Genomic DNA, 19,799 nt, shown 5'->3' with positions numbered 1-19,799 from the left:
TCAAATAAAACTTTGATAGACTATATTAAAGAAATTGAGAAAAACATTATATATATCAAACTTCTGAAGGAATTCAGGACACAAAATAACGTTTCATGGGTATGGTGTCTATAAAAAACTTCCTAGAGATTGGCCTAAAATGTATTATGTGTCCCATCCTGGCCCCCAGCCCATGTGAACCTTCCTGTCTCAGCCTTCTTAATGTAGGGTTATAGGTGTGGGCCGCTATGCTGGGAAGGCCTTGGGTCCTTAAGGCTGAGGATAATTTAAAGAAACGTGGCAAGCAGACAAGGACAATTCTGGCAGTCAAAAGAATAGAAGGCCTGATGAAAGGAACAGTTATTTGACAGTGTTGCAAAGGAAAGTGTGTAGGGAGAACAGATGGATAAGTTAATGTTTCAGAGCCATAATAAAGACTTACTCTATATTTCTGCATAGATATAATTAAACTACCACAGCTCTCACAAGGATGCACGAAGTTTGTAGCATATTCTCAAAGTGCTATATAAAAAGGGATAGGAATGCTACCTAGGAATCTAAGGTCAAAATTTATGCAAATCAGTTTAATTTATATGCAGCATATTCTAACCCACAAAGGGCAACCATAACTGAAAATATCCTGGAAAAAAATTGACGTGTGCTACTTACAAACCTTTGTTTAAAAGCATAAAGGAAGAATACACAAATATAAAAGTGAACACAGGTGTGCAGCACGAATTGAAGCCTAGAACGGAAGGAATGTGTTTAGATCAGCCGTGAAGGAAAACTTCTGAACACGAAAGATGAGAAGACAGCCCAGCGAGAGATTGCCAGCAGTACCATTAATGCAAAATATTCAAAGATTTCCAAAGCCCTGGCAGCAAGATAGGTTTCTCTAGATACAGTGTTTTCGCATGGGTGACCTACAGATGACATGTTAGTTCTACGATTTATGACTTTTGGATTAAAGCTGGGAACGGGGTGTCCTTCCAGACACAGAGAGCCCTTAATGATAGCACAGCTACAAACTGAACAGTGATCAAGAGTTACTAAACTCAGAAAAACCTCTGCAAATACTCCCTCAATTATTTCGCCCCTTGGACATTTTGATGGGAAACTACTCATCGATATTATTCCTTTCCCAACATTCATTTTATAGAATATCAAGATACAATCACATGTTGACTTACTATGCTAAATAGGAAGGGCCTCCTTTGATTCCCTTCCTTTCTCAGCACCTTGGCTTTGTGTTTTAGAATGCCGACTAGGTTTTGAAAAGAGGTTGGGGGTTGGGGGGTGTTCTTCCCTTCAGTGGAGACAAAAGATAGCAGCTATTTCATTCTTCTGTGTGAGTATGTTACCTCCCTAAATTCTCTCACCACCATATTAAACTGTGATTGTCACTAGAGGTCTGAAAAATGTATTACATTTACCTGTTATTTCAAAAAGAATTAGTAAGCAATTAGAGGGAAAGGAGAAAAGTAGGGCAAAAATGTTTCTGTTTTTTTCAGACCGGCTAACATTTTGAGAGTTTAAAATGACTAGAAAGGCAAACTGTTAGGTATTCAGAAGGAAAATGTGAATGTTTTCCCAAAGGCATTATTAACAATTAATAATCATTACACTGGTGCCTTGTTTACCTGACCTTGTGTAAATTCAGCAGCCTGGTAATTAGACCCAGATTTTGCACATTTGTATATTTCTATGCATAGATTTGACTCATTCATTCATCCATTAAAATTTGCTTGACAGACGTAGATGAATAATCAAGCTACAATTTGTATTTACTGGATTATAGAAAATTGCCCAAACTGTTAAGTTCAAGGAAAGCGCATTCTTGCCTCTCTCTTATGACTGATGTAAAAGCAATTACATATCAGAGGATTGCCCCAAAGCTCTCAGAAGTGGCACTGCTTTTGCATTCTGGGGTTTTTAACAATTTTTCCCTAAATGTAGAGACTGTATAAAAATTAACTCTAACAGGAAAAGTAACCCTGTGCGTTGGTTTCTCCTTTAACTCACTTCTGCCGTTTTAAAGGTCCACACAGCATTCAAGAATGAGCACACAATGTGTCCCTAAGAGGACAAGGCAAAAGCCCTAGTGAAAGGTTTGAACAAAAAAGGCAATGTCTGGAGGGTTTCATGTCCCTTTTCTGAAACTCTCCTTAGCAGAGTGGCAACAACCTGACCAGCTCTCTTCCTAACTTGATTAATGAAAAATAGAGATACCGCCTGATTCTTTAATTAATGTATGTATAGGAGAACAAGTTTCTGAAGAATAATCGCATGTTCCATAGCAGCCAAACACACAGTCATGTGTAACTGCATTCTACTGTATTGCATTGACCTGTTTTCCATCACTAACAACCATCGCTAAAATAATTTTTAGCCCCAGGTACAGTACTTCTAAACAGCAGAAGACAGATAACAACAGATCTTTCTCTTCAACAACTACTTTTTTGATTATCTACTCTACAAGAAAAGTAATTTTTCCTGACTTTTAAAAAATTGTATACAGCGAACAATAACAGATTGTTTTAAAGCTCTTAGATCTTAGTCCAAATTTTAAATATATATTATATATACACATACCCATATGTAATTATGTTTTACATAGTCTTTCCTAGGGAAAGTTGGCCATACAATTTCTTAAAAGCCCACTAAGATTTCTTAGCACTGTTTTACAAACATATTAACATTTATAAAATTTAAAATTTGGCTTTAAGCATATTCTTTATAAGATACACAATTAAATAAAATAGGTGCCATATCCAGAAGCTCAAAAAAGCAGAAAAGGTCCCCAAACTTCCAAAATCGCACCTGCCTAATTTTAATGGCACAAATTCTAACTTTTCCCTCAAATAGCCCATATCTTTCTTTGCTATAAAGCAAATGCCAAGGCATGATGCAGATCAGACATTATCATCTGTGAAGATGGCCTGAAACCATCAGATTATCAAAGAACCAAATTAAACTTTGGTTTTCAAAATGAATTGCTCTTTACAGTCCACACGTTTGCAAATATAAAACAGAAATTCAGATGCTTTTAGTGAATGCAATGCCATATAAACCTAAGTATCTGCTGAGTCATGGGCCTTGAGTTTTTGGCACTTTAACAGGCATTTAACAGGAGTCTCAGGTCGAGAAGACACAGTCTAAGCAATCACTTCATTTGATAAAACTGTGATCTTAAAGCCAAATACAAAAATTATGTCAATAGTAACAAAACAGACAGAGGTGGTGGTGAGGGGGTGCTATGAGATTTTGAAAGAGATAAAGCTTTCCCTACTGTGTGACCTACATAGTTCAACTGTTCCCTAGTCTTTTGTACTTCACTCTACCTGATAAAGGGAGGGAGGGCAGTACAGCTGTTTTACCAACTAGAGTGATGGCCCAACCAAAGCGTCATCTAACGTCATGTCCTTTGTCACCTAAACTCATGTCCTTTGCCTTAGCCTTCTTGTAGTTTGCTTCTACTGGCAACTTCAAATCAGAAATGAGACTCTGCACCACAATTGTGCCAACATATTTAATCTAGTAAATGGGAAAAGTTATTTTAAAGGCATAAAGCTTGAAATCAAGTAAGGCTGCACAGGTCTTATAGGGAGCCCTTAGCTGTTGAACTGTATCTTCTACCAGTCCATTAGGTACACTGTAGTCACTAGTTAGGTAGCAAAGAAAAGAGGTTCTAAGTGCTAAGGAAAACGGATGAGATAAAGTTTCCCAAGGATTCTTTTGTAATTCTGAATTTGGACATTCTATCATAAGCCATGTTGGAACTTATACTCATTTCTCTTAACTGGTACCAGGTCCAGTGAGTATGTGATCAATAAACATAACACCTGAGGGGCAGAAAAGCTAACCAGGTCTCATCACTTTTTTTTCTGAAAGGGTGAACTTTGTGCTTGCCAAGGCTAGAGAAGAGAACACACAAAAAGAAACAGATAGCATACTGCTAAGGCTTTCTCAAAAAAAAAATTCTAGCTATTTGATGTGATACCAACAAGAAAAAGATACAGCTACCAGCTAAGGGAAACTATAGAAACAGGACTCTGAAAAGCCTTTGCTGTTAAGAAGTCACATTTCTACTCGCTACTCAGGGTACACAAAGCATCCGACTAAAGAAAAGAAAAGATCAGCATCTCTTCCAAGCAGCAAGCCAGAAACACAAATTAAAAATTGAAAGTGAGGGAAGAACAAAAGAGAAAAGAAAGCAAAAGGAGATGCTACCACTGCCACCAACATCACCAACTCAGCTGTGCCACAGCCATGAAGAGACCTCCCCCTCCCTCTCACTGCATCCCCGAGTTTGTTCCAACAATTTGTTAAAACATGGTGGATTGCTATTTAGTTCTGGGCATGCAGAGATATGCCCAACCTAAAAATCATATTATAAACAGGCATTTAAATGGCACCTCAACAAAAATCTTGAAAAATAAAGAAGAAACAGCAGAAATTCAAACAAACAGCTGAGGCATACAAGGTGTCATAGGATAAACACGGGTCATCTATGACAAATAAAGCAAAAAAAGATTAAATGGTGGAGGAGATGGAGGTGGAAGCCATTTTGATAGTCCATTTGAGTTTGGCTTTACATTCCAGAGCCCAGATGATATCTTCAGTGAACTTTTTTGATGGAAATTTTCCCAACTTCTTTGAAGACCTATTTGATGACATTTTTGGTAATTATTTGTCCTTGACAATAAGTGGTAAGTAAGGAGTACCTGCTATGCTTGGATAACAAGTAATTCAATGCACACATTTTATGGAAATGTTAAACAATAACAAGCACCATTTGATAAATAAGAGGAATTTTTTTGAAGATTTCAAATGAACGACTTTCTGGATGATTATACCTAATCAAAAGTATTTATAAAACAGCTCATCAGAGCCCCTATTTGTCAGAGACTTCTGAGTTTGTTGTTGGGACCACAAAAGACCATTTTTTGTCTTTAAAATGGTTGTAACCTCTGTATGCACTTTGCTTTAAACAAAACAAAATGGAATCTGAGGAGAGTCCTGTGAACCTTGATTAGTACACTAGGACAAGATTATTTTTTTAACACCAGCATGGATCTGCTTCGACTTGTGTTAAAATGTGAATAGTCAACCTGTGATGTTAATTTAACATTGCCAGATGAATCTTCTCCATAAATATTTCAATTTTATTTCCAGTATTTAGTAAGGAAAGCTATTACTGTATCAATGGTCATACACTTCTGGTTTAGTATAAATTAAGGATGTTTCCCAGTTGTGCACAGATACTGGCAACCTCATCCGTTTTACTACTGTTTAAGTCTGTAATGTTAAGCTTAGGTTTTAAAAAAGCAGGTAATATGGATTCTGGCCTTTTGCTTAAAAAAAAATGCAAATGTGTTTGATGCATTCTTTCATGGGAAAAATAAAAGTGAAAATAAAACATGTACTATATATGTATGTAATGAAAAACTGAGTTTAACTTATTAGATTCCTAAAGTGACTGATAATGAAAAATAGTAAAAGAGATTAAAGACAACTTCCTAGGACAAACATACTCTCCAGTGGCTGCAGAGTTGTTAATTAGTAAGTATTAGCCAGGAGGCAGTGTCCAAGTGAGGGCCTCTGCCCCACCAGGTCGCCCACACTGCATGCACCGGTGCAGCTGGGAGGCACTGTGCAGATGCAGTGGCCCACGGCTGCAGCCAGGAATGGGAGAATTTACTGACATTTGAAAGCTTTACATACATGATTCCCAAAATTCGCCCACATATATCTATTCTAAATCAAGTCCAAGTTGTACTCTACAAATGTCCAGAAAGTAGGGCAGAACTCACAAACTCCAAGAGCTGATAAAGTCCCCTCACTTATGCAAACAGCAGAAAACATAGGCACAGAACGCAAAGCTCCACTTAAGGAAGGTCCCCTCCAAATAAGAGTCAAAGCAGTCCTTAAGAAAAGGGAGTACAGATAAAAATACTAAGAATAATTTCATCACTAGACTAAGAGTGAGTTCTGACTTCAGTTCAGTGATTTAGAACAACTTGGAAAACTCAGGCAACAAAGCCCCCATGATGACACTGAGTCCTTTACTGTGTTCTTGCGGTCAGATGTGAAAGCAAAAGCTCTGGGCGTTTGGGGAAGCCTTGAAGTTCTTGCCAGAGAGAAAAAATGTGTAAAGAAACAGAAATAGAATACACAGAGTGGCTGTTTAGAAACCAAAGAATACTAAGAGAATATGGTGATTTCTTGGAAATAAAAAGCCACGCTTCAGAACGGTCTCAGTGTTCCTTAAGGGACCAGGGTGGTGGTTGCTATTTCCATTAATGGCTTAAACAGCTTCTTTAAATTTCTTGCCTGGATTTGTATGGGTTCAGCAATATGTTCTCAGAAGCTATACCCTCATTATCTGATACTTATACCCTGGGTTTGCTAGCACTGAGCATCAGCAAGTCTGTTCAAACACTAGATCCTTCTTACCAGTACGGCTTTTCAAATATGTGCTATGTTTCTTCATTGATTAATGGTGTTGGTATTTTCATGATGGGCACAGGACTCTGCTGGTATCACGGAATCATGGGATTGCTTCATCCTCAACCAATATAATCCTTTCTATGGGCATATTGTATTTTATCAGGATCTTTGGTGTCTGAAGGAACAATAACTCTTTTTGCCACAACTGAACCTCACAGGAGCACACAGGTGGGAAAATCATTTTATAAGTATGTTATGGAGAGCCATGATCTGAGAACAAATGTTATTCTATTGGAGGACACTGCAGCTGTCTTAGGACTGAATGGGCCTTACCTCCGTAACAGGCAATCCATTGTATGACAGCCTGGGTTTCTTGGGTGAGGGTACCTTACTAGGTGTGGTCTCAGCATTCCTCATCTCTACTAACACAGAAGCACTCCCAGAACAATCAATCCATCCAACCAGTGCAAGTACAGTGGCTTACCCATCAGTAAAAGCAATTCATGATATTAAAGTCACAGATCTGGGATTAGGGAAAGTCAGATTTAAGGCGGAAGTTGATTTTGATGGACGAGTTGTTACAAGATCATATTTGGAAAAGCAAGATTTTGACCAAATGATGTAAGAAATTCAAAAAGTGACAACTCCTAAACAATTAGAAGCCTTTATGCTTAAACATGGAGAAAATATTATTGATACTCTAGGAGCTGAAGCAAACAGGCCCGAGAAAGAGCTGAAAAATCAAAACCCTCAAGTTTGGCACATAGATCTTGAGATCCTGTAGATCCGGCATGTAGATCTTGAGATCCTATAGAAAGGATGAGCGAGTCACTTGGGACATGGAGATGTCTTCTTCCCCACTGAAGGGGTCAGTGCCTTCCAGATGGATGGGATGTGTCTTTCATGTGCTGAGCAATTGAACAGGCTACAGAACTCAGAGTCCTCTCTTCTAATCATGTCTTTGTGCTTCTGTAGGGACACTGGCTGTTTAGGTCACCCACAGTCTCATTTGAGCCAGTCTGTGTTGAACCATGAAATCATGTTTTCTTTTTTAACATGGTACCACATGTCCTGTGGACTTGAAATTTGGGTTACAACTGAAAAGTTTGGTCCACCCAAGTTCTAATCTTGAGTGTTCTGGCTAAACCTCTGTGTGGACTTTAAACACTCACTGTGTTTTGAGGGCTGTCTTTGTGGCTCAGTTGGGAATGTATCTCTGTGTACTTTGTTGGTTTTGACCTGAGCACTGAGAGGGGCACTGTCTAACTTTATTATCCGCAGATGTCCATTCCAGAAGCAGCACAGTTACTGAATGGAGTGAAGACATTTCTGTATCTTTCAGATCACAGTAGTTGCCATTTTGTAAAATTTCTTCTCTCTTTCACCTTTTCCTTATTTGGTTGAATTTTGTAATGTTACAGACATAATCCTAGATGTCTGACTGTTTAAACTGCCTTCAGTGCCATAGTGTTATTTACTGGGAAATAATGCATTGCAAATATTTTAACACTCTGTAAAATGGACGCGGGATACTTATAATTTTATAGGCAGGATAACATTTTGTATTTAACTTATTTAAGAGAAGGCCATACTTGTGTAAATCTGAACTTTGGGATACCTTTTGCTTTGAGAGAGCAATAAATCTCTTAGACTGAAGAAAAAAAAAGAATTATCTCCCCCCACCACTTAATATAAAGTCTACATCCATAGATTTTGTGAATGTTCCAAAAAATTACTCCCCTGTACGAATACATAAGTCACGTGCCTTCCGTATCCCAGATAGTATACTTTTCAGAGGTAACATGAAGTGAAACACAATAGTGTAGCTCAGCAGAGACAATAACCTGGTAGTAGGAGCCATCACAGCCATGTGTGTGATGGCTTAGGAGAGTATGACAGAGGTAATACAACGTATTTTGTCTGAGCTTACTGAGGAAAGCATTCCAGAGGAGCCACTGAAGAGGGAAAGAGGATCTGACCAAGTAGGCATTGCTGTGGTGTGGGGTGTGGTTTTGGCACAGAAGAGCCAAGTGAAGCTGTAGTAAAGCGTGTATTTTGCAGGAACAAGCTTTCTTACAGTACGGAGGAGATAGTGCAGATGGAAGGGTAGAGAAGTTGCCTCATGGTCTAATGTAATGCTATTCAAATCTTAGTATAGAAGAAACGAGCATGTGCAGGTGGCATTTAAAGCAGGAGACAGTAAGGGACATAGACCAATGGGGGAACTGAAGACTAAGAGGCCAGGAGTTGAATTGAAGTTCTAGAAATTGAGGGAAAAATATGTAACAAAAACAAAATATAACCTCATAACTCCCAATGTGAAAATCTGTTATCATAAGTTGGAAAATATTGGATGGTATTAGTATGCCTATCTTACAAGAATCTTGTAATTAGGAAGTATGTAAAATATTCTGAAAACTGTTTTTATATGTACTGTGCAATATACAATGTTTATGAACACAGTGGAATATTCACTCTTGTTAAGTCATTTTTCTTTTGCTCAATGATAGCCACAGGAGGAAACAATAAAAACAACATTTAGGCAGGAGGATCTAGACAGCCTTTCACAAATTCTGCTAGCCCCTGGAGATAGATTTTTAAGATTTTCTCATAGGAACCCTGAAGGAAATCAAAACATTTCAAAAGATGTAAAGTCATATATTTTCATTCAAGTTCCTATATACTGAAGAAGCATCAAAGCCGTATTGCTATTATGTGATTCCTAAGAGAAAACACTGAAAAATACAAAACCCTGTCTCCAAACTGTCCTTTCTATATACACTCACTTAGATTTATAAATCATAAAACAGAAGAGACAAGATTACCTATTGTTTGTAAAGTGTCTGCAATATAGTAGAACACTTAATAAGGATGGTAAAGGCACATTAAAAATGTGTAACTGAAATTTTGCTTTTCTATAATTATTTTTAAATACAAAAACCCTCATTTTAAAAATTCTTTTAAAATATATAGTTAACTTCTTGTGAGTGTGAAAACTAATATATTTCTTAATATTCTCATATATAATCCATAAAATTCACATTAAAATATCCAATGATTATTTTACATTAGACTAGAATTGCTCAAAGGTGTTCTTTTGTAGGGTTTAATAATCCCATGGGAGAATTTACCCTATAAATTCTAGTAACATATCAGTAAAGCCACATCATCGAATACTCTAAAAATAAAGCAAAAAGAAACCAATCACCTGCTCAGGTGATTCAACATGCAGCCATGGTCAAGACAGATCATCTTTGTCTGGAAAACAGATAAGGAAACAAATGAGATAAAATGCTAAGGTGACCGGGTGTGCGGGAGCTTCACTTTAGAACTTGTACTTGGGAGACAGAAGCAAGTGGATCTATGAGTTTGAAGACAACTTGGTCTTCTTAGTGAAAAGGAAGCCAACCAGAGCTACAGCATGATACCGTGCCTCAAAAAAAAAAAAAAAAAAAAAATCGTGTAAAGAAAGATTCTATATGTAGTGTTCGTAACTTCAGAGAAGTCACCTGAAGAAAAGACATGAAGACAGCACTGGCTGGCTGGCTGATCACTATAACCATCAGTTACTGGTTTCCACCAACAATATATAAAGGTTTCCTGTCCATGCCTACAGAGAAGTTTTATGTATTTTTTATAAAGACACTTGTACGTTCCTGGGGAAAAGTTCCATTATTAAGACTGACAAGCCATCTACTGCACTAATGATTTGTCTCATCTGGGAAGAATAGGTGAAGGAGGATGACTATAATGAAAACACACAGCATTCTCAAGGAATCAAGGTTTGAATACTCTATTATGTTGTACTATAGTCCTTTGGTCTTCCATACATTTTTAGAAAACAGAAATGACTGGACAGAATCAGGATGCCTAGAACTCATGTACTTAATCGTTTTACCAATTAGCAATATGAATTCACCCTTTTCTGCTTCCTTTTTAAGGAACTACTATTTTAATTAATATAATATATACCTATTGTAAAATATTTAAATATGAAAAATCAATGTGAAAATTAAAGAAAAATTCACCTACAACTTTCATCATTCAGGTATAATTTTTTGTCACTTGGTAAATCTTTTTTAGAAACCTAAGTAAAAAATTCATATAAATGTATAAACCTTTGCAAAAGTAACAGCATACTTATAAGTTGACATTCTTTTAAAAGGCATGGCAGTATTATAAGGTTAAATGTTTGCATGAGTACATAGATTTATGACATAAAACTTAAGGGCTATATCTATGCATGCATGCACACGCACACTTTGTTGAGAACTGAATGATTTACTTTTAACTTTCTTTTTTTGGGAAAAATGGTTTGCTAAGTGTTATATGACAAGTCGTTATGTGGTAGGCAGTAACATGAGCACCGCCAACACCCCACACATAACTTTCTGAATTATAGAAATACTAGAACAAATAAATGTATACTTCTATTTCTAGATACCAGGAATACAACTGAAAACACCACTTAACGCTTAATAATCTCCTACAGGAATGACCACTTAAGTATCAATCCAGCAAAACAAATACAAGCCTGTGGAGGGGAAAGCACCAAATGTTAAGAGCTCAATGAAGAGTAAAGTACACGAAGAGAAAGTACTCACAGTGGAAGCCTCGACAGAAAAATAATGCCAATTATTCCCCAAATAGGGCAGACTTCAATAATAACAATACTCACAACAATCTATGAAGATTACTTTGGTGTTGAAGACAAGTTCATCCCACACTTTCACAGAAATGTAAAAGGACTAGAATGGTCAACGCAGTAAATAAAACAGAATACTTATGCTACATGTAAAGCCACAGTAATCTGAAGTGGAAATTTACAGTTTCTTTGGAAAGTCAGTTGTGTTGGATGGCATTTTGCTGGGGGGCAGACACATGAAGGAATGTTCTCCTGAAGATGACACAGGTGAAAGGATGTTTTGCTGAAGCAAACACGTTAAGGACCCAACAAAACTGTGGGTAGATGATGCTGGATGGTATTGGTATGCCTTGCAATTCCTTACTGATCATCGTTTGTCGTGACATTATAGAAAGAAATGCACCAAAAACTTCTGGGGCTGTTCTGATAGCTACAGACTCACATGCAGTTTTGCTAAGACAGACTCATGTGCCAAGGCCAGAACCCGTGGGAGGACATGTTGGAGGATCCAACAGCTATGAGGCCTGCAGAGCTAACTTAGTAACGCTCCTTGGTCTCCTGTCTTCATTTCTGACCTACACGTCATTGAGAGAGGTACGGCAGAGAACTGGCATCCCTGATGGCCCTGGTTGCTCCTATTGACTCATGCCTACTCTGTGGAGGCCTGGTTGTTTTTGCTGAGTCATGCCACTGCTGCTGACTCATGTTTGCTATCCCAAAACTACTAAACTAGACTGCTGGTATATCTGTGAACTGTTTGAAAGTGGATCAAGCTGCCGCTGCTGATTGAACTGATTTCCTGACAGTGCAGATGGGATTTGCTCCCAAAAAACACTTTCTAAACAGGTCCACTCCCCTGTATCCTAATAATCTTTCTTTTCCACTACCTCTGGTGGGTGGTGGGATAGAAGAGAAGTTAAAGCATTTAAGAACTATTATTAAAAGTAGGGCCTGAAAAATAAAAGCCAACAGCAATCAATATTAACAAATTGATAAACACAAAGATCAGTGGAAGAGGGGAAAAAGTCTAGAAATAGTCCCATCCTAGTCTGCACAAAAGATTATTGACAAGGACACACAGGAAATTCAATTCAATAGAGGACAATCTTACAAGTAAGCAGTAAGTTTGGATAAAAACTCTAGCTCAAGACAAATGTTTTATCTAGATGGTATATGTGTGTGTGTGTGTGTGTGTGTGTGTGTGTGTGTGTGTGTGTGTGTGTACACCCTTCAACATTCAAGTAACAGTGTAGAGAACAAAAATACTGATTTATTGCATTTAGTAGTAACTTAAAAATGTTGCTCTGTGAAAGATTATTTTAACCTACTGAAACAAAGCAGCAGTGAGCTGGCTCACCAGGTAAAGTATCTGCTGCCCAACCAAGCAGCTCTAACCCTGAATTAGATTCCCAGAACCCATGCAAAGGTAAAAGAGAAAATTTACTCCAAAGACTTCTCTTCTTGGGATTTCCATACACAGCATGTGCATCCATCCAAAGAATAATAATGATTTAAATTGATTTTTTTTCTTTGGTACAGGGCTTCATTGTACAGCTCTGGCTGTCCTGAAACTTACTATGTAGACCAGGCTATCCTCAAACTCAGAGATTCTCCTGCATCTGCTGTCCAGGTACTGGTATTAAAGAACTATGCCACTATGCCTAGGTAAAAATATTTTTACAGAGACCAATGCAAGCTACAGACTTGGAGAAAACACTTATAAATCACATATCCAACAAAGGACTTGTATTTAGATATGAAAAACTCACAAAACCCAACAGTAAAAGGCAAGCAACCCGAATTTTAAAAAATGAGTTAAAAATACTTGATACACCAGAAAGACAGTGCACCATTTGAATGGTTGATCCTCAGTTAGTATAAGAGTTGGGGAAGGATGAGGAGATATGGCCTTGTTGGAGGAGCCGTGTTACTAAGGGTGGACTTTGAGGTTTCAAATGCCCAAGTCATTCCAAATTAGTTCTCCAGCTGCCTCGTACTTATAGACTAGATATAAGCTCTCACCTATTGCACCAGAACGCTGCCTGCCTGCCTGCCTGCCTGTTGCCATTTTCCCTACTGTGATGGTCATGGGCTCTACCCCTCTGGAATTAAATGCCTCCAAATTAAATGCTTTCTTCTATAACTGCCTTTGTCATCATGCTTTGTCATGGCAACAGAAAAGTAACTATGACAGTAAGCAAGTAGCTGCATCAAGATTACTAGGCATCAGGGAAATTAATATTAAAGTCACAAAGACATATCACTTCATGCCCATAGTTCAAATTAAAAAAAAACCCAAGTTTCAACAAGGATGAAAGATAAACGGAATGCTTGCATAGTGCTAATAGGAATGTAAAATGATATCATCATTTTGAAATGCTTGGGAGTTTGGTAATACTTAAAAATTTCAAACATACAATTACTCTATGGACCATCAATATTGCTCCTAGATACTTATTCTAGAGAAATAACAACATGCTCATGCAAAATCTGTACACAAATGCTAACAGCACCTGATTCCATAATTGTCCCCAACTGGAAGCAACATAAATCATCTTTAAATGGTTCGAACAAGCACGCACCCACAATATGGTAATAATATTCAGCAATAAAAAAGGCCTCTATGACAAGACAGTCTCAACGGCTGCATACTGTATGGATTCGTTTAACATTCCTGAAAAGATAAATCTGTAGTGATCAGAACAAATTTAGTAGTTGGAAAGAGAGTGAAGTGATCCTGTTTTGTGGTGGAACTGTTTTGTATTTTGAATAATGGTGGTAGGTATAGGAATCTCTCTATACATTTACTATGATTTGCAAAAGCACAAACTGCTATGGATGTGGGTAGGCTAAAATGGATGTACGCCTAAGTAGGAGAAAGTTATCCTTAATGATTTAAGACCTCAAAGTAATTTCTGATGAACAGAATCAATGACTGGTATAATGACTGCTTAAATAAACTTTGGAGATTTTCGCTATCCTTATGAGTCATTGAGAGGAAGTAGTGAGTTGACGTAGAGTTAGTTTTCTTTCCCAAATTGAGCTATAAAATCTGAGGCCCCAATATTGAGTGGTTTTCTTCAGTATTCTTTGGAGAAATTATCATGATAATTTCATTTTATATTCAAATCATCTGTTGTCACTTTGCAAAGTAAAGAAGCTACTAACTTCCATGTACACAGCTCTGAAACTGACAACCTATTTAGTATGGCAGCAAATAAGATACTGCCTTCCAAATAAGGGCCCCCATTCTCTACTGTGACAACTGGTGACAGTAGTTACATAATTTTATCCATTTGTCAATACACAATACAGTATGCTACAGGGAATTTCACAATGAAATTTGCTACAGTAAAGTTTATTGTAAATGATTAAATATATATTAAAAACAAATCAAAATCCTCCCTTTTAAGACATAAAATACATTTAATATGCAAGCGCAAGGCCCTGGGTTCGGTCCCCAGCTCCGGAAAAAAAAAAAACATTTAATATAGCAGTAACACAAAAATAAATATAAAAATTAAAATAGTCCATATTCTTAGTAATGAAGACAATCCTTATTAATATTCTGATGTCTAATTATTTTTTAGACACACATCTAAGGTACACATTTTTATTGCATAGTTGAATCATCTTTTATACAATATTTGTTTCCTTATTTAACACATTACCATTCCCTGTTTCTTTAATCTCACAAAACATTGTTTCAGATCACTGCACATTATACTATTCTGATGATATGCCTTAATTTAGTAATAATTCATTCTGAGATATGTAAGTCACATCCATTTTTCACTATTATAAGCAATTACTCGATATACTTTTGTACACAAATTTCATTTTTCTCCTCTTTAAAATTTACTATACGGAGTTTGGAGTATGCACGTCTGTGCATGGGCATAGGCTTCCACACATACATGGAAGCTGGAGGAGGAGGTTAGTGTCCTGTTCTACCAATTCTTACCTTACTCCCTTGACACGGGGTCTCTTCTAAGCCCAGAGCTAAGCTGGGCAGACAGTGACTGCCTGCCTCATGGGGTGCTAGAGTTATTGGTATGCGGGCATGCACATGACTTTTTATACTGGTTCTAGAAATTTGAACTCAGGCCCTCAGGCTTGCACAATAAGTGCTCTTAACCCACTAGAGCCACACCCACTGGCTCAAAGAGTCCGTTTTTAGGAGAAATTGCTAGAGCACTAGAAAAGCTCTTGAACCCACAACTAAAATCCCATAACTCTTTTTTGAATACCGGTCTTTTTCTTTGTGTTTGCAATTGTGCTGATGGTGCAAAATTGGATGTGTATAATAAAATGTCTGGTGTGTGGGCATTAGTAAAGGCAGTGGCTACAAATTATACTATTAGCTTTTCTACTCCTTATCACCACACACTCACAGTACCATACCTGGTTCGTTTAGCAATACCATATACTCAAGAGAGCAGACTCTTAAGAAGCTCAACTCTATGTTTGCAACCCTTTTATTATCATATGCAAAGATAGTGTCTTCAGAATAAACACTTGTACAACTGGCTGAGTTGGAAACTATTTTGTTCAGAGAAACCCATTTCTACCTGAAAGAGTAACTGATAGAAACTGTGGTTATTCAGACCAAAGTACCTACCAGACATTTTCTCAAAAACGAACCAACTGCGCCTGTCACTTAAAGAAAAATCAACTGACAGTATGACCAATGATAAAATCCCAGTGTTCAATGCATTTTCATTGGAATATTAATATAGTGTTCCAATATTTAAAAGTTTTTATAATGAGGCTGATTTAAATATCCTGATTTTCAAAAACTGGATTCTAAGATGTATCAACATTTGGAAAACAATTATAAGCCACTTAAACAATATTTTCTAAATAATCATTCCATGTTACAAAATTACTCATAGATAAATGATCCCCTCAAGGTTTAATACAGAGTAAACATATTTAAATCTACTATAATATAAGAAGATGAAAGACACGACTTAATATCCAACATTGTGAGCAACCTTTAAGAAACTACCTTAGGCAGGGGCTTAGCTCAGTCAGTAAAGTGTATAAGTAGAAGTATACAAGTTTGACCCCTGCACACATGTATAAAAGCTGAGCAGAGTGGCATGTGTTCCTGTAATCCTAGCAGTGTGGAGGTGAACACAGAAGGAGCCCTGTGGCTTGCCAGCCAGCCAGTCTAGCTAAATCAGTGAGCTCCAGGTCCACTGAGAGACCCTGTTCTCCAGAAAATAAGGTAAAGAAGCTAGTGAAGAAAATACACCCAACACAGTCTTCTGGCCTACACATGCATTGGCATACATGTGAATGTGCAGCCATGTACACAAGTGCATATCTATATGAACACATATACATACCCAGCCCCAAACAAATTAAAAAAAAAAACAAAAACTACTTTTTGGTATAAGATTTGGTGCAGTGACAAAAAAAAAAAAAAAAAAAAAAAAAAAAAAAAAAAAAAAAAAAAAAAAAAAAAAACCAACCAGCAGTTAACAGAAAGGACCAGTAAAACATGCTGCTTCTTTCCCCAACAACATCCCTGTGTGAAACAAAATTTTCTTTACAAACCAATAGCAAATCAAATCACAATATGTGAGATGCTAAAGATAAGAGAATTCAGCTTTATTCTAAGACAAGTAAGAAATAAATTTAAAAGCTATGTAAAACAATACAACTGTTTTTATTAGACTATTTATGAAGTTATTTTTTCACAAAATGAGCACTTGTTGAGATAGGGTTCCATTACATAGCGCTGGCTGACCTGGAACTCACAATATAGATACCACACTCTCCTTAATCTCACAAAGACATTCCTGCCTCTGCTTCCCAAGTGATAGGATTAGAACTAAATGCTACCAACACCGAGCACTTAAAAAGTATTATATTTTACTTACTACTCATAAATGGATTTATACATTAGTGCCTTGGTTTTTATTTTTAAGACACTAATTCATATTTAAAAACTCATTGGCATCTTTAGTATTTTAAGAATCTACTGGAGTCCTAAAGAAAAAGTTTGAGAACTACTGAGATACACTACAAAAAATTGTTTTACTAGAAAGTCTTCAGTGCTTCTCAAGCTTCCCAATGCCGAGACCCTTTAATCCAGCCCTTCATGTTGCTCCAGTTACGAACTGCAGTGTCGATATCTGTGTTTTCTGATGGTCTAAGGCAATCCCTGTGAACGGTACTTAGACCCCTATGTGGAGAATTGCTGTTCCAACAGATCTGGAACATAACTACATTACTAAATGGAACACTGTAGTTGGAGGTCTCAACTGCTGTCTGCATGGTCTCTAAATCCTTAAGTATACATATAGAAATAAATCCTGAGGGGTGTTAGTTTTATTTTAGACTGTAGGTATCCCTATTAGTCCTGGATCCTGAGAGTATCCAGGTTTTAAGCAGCACCTGAAAAGCATCGTTCCTCTAACAGCCAAGAACCCTGAAGCACCTGTATTGCCTGAACGAGCTCTTTTAACAACCAAGACAGATCATCCATTTGAAAAATTATATTATGCCACAAAGTAAAAGCCACAGAAAATTCTGAGTACAAGTTATTTATTGCTTTACAAAATGTTATGTTGATAGCACAGATGTTGTATGGGTGCATGGTAAAGTCATCCCTTGATAAGTTCAAAACGAACCAATACTTATCCATTAAAAAGAAAATAAGTGCACTCAATTTCCATCTCTATCTCTCTCTCTCTCTCTCTCTCTCTCTCTCTCTCTCACACACACACACACACACACACTGCCTTTGTGCCAAGCGTGAAAAGCAGTAAATTAATTTTCTCCTAAACAGACATGAGATCATTCTATTTAATGCAAGACTAGGTTAGATATTCCTATCAGCAACTATCTGTAAAGGTATGATTTCACTTGTGGACCATAATGTACATACAAGCCAAATATGAAAGACAACCACTGCTTAGGGTGCGTGCTTCCCGTTCTGTTGACATGCACAGCAGAGAAGTGATAGTTCCACTTTGCCTCTTGAAGTCACAGAGGTCAGTGGTGTGAAAATCTCACTCTTGAAAGGTTAAATGAAATCTGTTCTGGTTCAATTTCTTACTTTACTACAAGAGAGTAGCTATAGGTGACTGGAGTTAGACTCTATGTTGAGTTTTCCCTAAATAGACAAGGTTAGAGAAATCAAACTGCAGAAAGGAATTCTGTTTTGGCACATCAGTTTTCTAGGTTTCCCTGGTTGTTGTCATGTATTTGACAACTTCTAAGGCATTTCCTCAGCATTTCAAAAATCCGCCAATTTTCCCTACGGAGGTAAACTGCATCAGGTGATGCTGAAAGTCAAGGTTCAGCACAAGTGGACCAGCCAACTGCTGGGTGGCCATAATCAGAAGTGACAGTTCTTAATGTCTATCCTCTCCAAATGTGGTGTGGATCTCCTATGAGTTCCACAGGGTCATGTTCCAGTTTTGAGCCTACCAAAAGGAATTGATGCCATGAGGTTATGATTAAATGAAATAAAAACTAAAGAAACTATAGGAAAATGTTGATTATTTTCTAAAAAGTCAAGTGGCAAGTTGTATCTATCTAAAACTGTTTGCTTGCTAGAACTCCTTTGCAGTAGCAAACATTATCTTATGATTAATTTCTGGTTTTGAATAACCTATCTAGCATGTTATAGAGGATGGGGTGACCTGTATTTCACTTAAATTTGTACAGTAATAAATTTTCTTAGAAAAAGATTCTATCCAAACTATCATAAAAGCTCTGTTTATTAGTTTTACTATGTGAACACTGCATGAAGTTACACCAAAATGTTACACTCCACTCAAAACTAACTAGCTTGACTTATACAAATCTAAGAAAATTCAGCCATTCACAAACAAAAGCATACCACTTCTCCATCAACGGGCTTGGTGTTAGGATACTGGCATGTCTGGTGTTCATTTATGTTTAATGTACCAATCAAATGGTGTGAAACCAGAAGAAACAACAGTTCTCAGGAAGTTCTTTTTCATTTTAATAAGATTTAGGATGAGTTTTATGGATTCCTAAAGAAATCACCTCTCTTTAAGCACCATTGGGCAGCAAGTATTGGGCTGCCCAGGAAGCCCGAATTTTTGAGATAGATATCTATTGCTTCTATGTTGCAAGCCTTTACTACCACTTATAATTATGCTGTTAGTGCCTTTCTAAAAAGAGAAGCTCAATTTATTCTTTCTAAATGTTCTACATATAAAGAAGCAAATAAATAAACAATAATTCCCCCACCGCTTAAAGTTTAAACTATTTTGAACTAATGTACCTGTGATACTACTGCATATCGCAACCTCTAACTTAAAAGCTATCAGCCCACATCACCACAGGTAAGAAATGAGAAATTTTGAGGGTTATTGAACACTGAATATTTGCTGCAGAACAGCAGAGAGTTACTGAATGCGACTGCATGGCTCTCAAACAGATCCATCGTACAACATCATCCCCAGAAACAGAAAGGAGGAAGGCAATGGCAACTAGTGCCCAGTTAGTAAGTAACACATTTGGTGGGGTCTGAAGTGAAAGGCTCTTTTGTCTTGCATTCATCAGGTTTATTTACTTAATCTCATTCTGTGGATTGCTCATAACATCACTCTTGCTAGGAACCATAAGTGGTGGTTGCTCATGATGCTAAATGAGTATACATTTTAATGAACAGTTTAACCAATATTGTATTGTGGTATCATTTTGCTTGGGTGTAGAACATCATGCTTAATGGCTC

The 19,799-nt window shown here is 37.2% G+C and overlaps 1 protein-coding gene and 1 pseudogene across 1 annotated transcript in view; one reads left to right on the top strand and one right to left on the bottom strand.

Annotated features, from left to right (window-relative positions):
* The window catches only part of LOC116906184 (DNA polymerase alpha catalytic subunit-like), a 182,562-nt gene that overhangs the window by 125,579 nt on the left and 37,184 nt on the right, over window positions 1–19,799 (bottom strand). The window lies entirely within an intron of this gene.
* LOC116906185 lies at window positions 5,607–7,213 on the top strand (annotated as a pseudogene).

Source organism: Rattus rattus, chromosome 7, assembly GCF_011064425.1.
Source record: "Rattus rattus isolate New Zealand chromosome 7, Rrattus_CSIRO_v1, whole genome shotgun sequence".
NCBI lineage: Eukaryota > Metazoa > Chordata > Mammalia > Rodentia > Muridae > Rattus > Rattus rattus.
Note: the sequence above shows the minus strand (reverse complement) of the source record. Positions and strands in the feature narration are given on the sequence as shown.